Below are 654 nucleotides of genomic sequence, written 5' to 3' on the forward strand. Positions count from 1 at the left end.
TGTGTTTTAAAGTTTTCATTTTTGATGCTAGAGAGTTATTGATCATCTCAATGTTGAAGAACAATAGAACTATGATGATGACTAAAATGTTAGAAAATGAAGAAAAGGCCATGAAATGGGTTGGAAAGTTATGCTCAAGGATAAAGTTGTTCGTGGAAAAAACATGCAAGAAGTTGGAACATGTATTTGTATTATATTTGATGATATCAGCTATGAGATGAATACTATGCATGGGGCGCAATAAATTGTGGATTTAGAGACCAAATCATGTAGTTGCAGAAAGTGAGAGCTGACTGGAATAACTTGTGTAAATGCTTGTGTTGCATACATATGAACATGGGCGATTACAAGGATTACGTTGACTATTGCTATGTTATAGAAATTTAAAAGAAAGTTTATGAAAACAACATCATTCCTATAAATGGTCCTAAAGAATGGCCTAAGAGCAACACGATTGCACTGTTGCCACCAAGGTATAATAAATCCAAGAGAGTGGGTCACCAAAGATACTAAGAGCCCGTGATGAACAACACAAATTCTCAATCAAAAAAGTTAGAGCCCACAGTCATACTCCATTGTAGCAAATGTGAAGAGGGTGGACATAATAACAGAAAATGTGATAAGATGCACAAGGATATGGGAGTTCGTAGTGAT

The sequence above is a fragment of the Phalaenopsis equestris genome, unplaced genomic scaffold, assembly GCF_001263595.1.
Source record: "Phalaenopsis equestris unplaced genomic scaffold, ASM126359v1 Scaffold000527, whole genome shotgun sequence".
Lineage (NCBI taxonomy): Eukaryota > Viridiplantae > Streptophyta > Magnoliopsida > Asparagales > Orchidaceae > Phalaenopsis > Phalaenopsis equestris.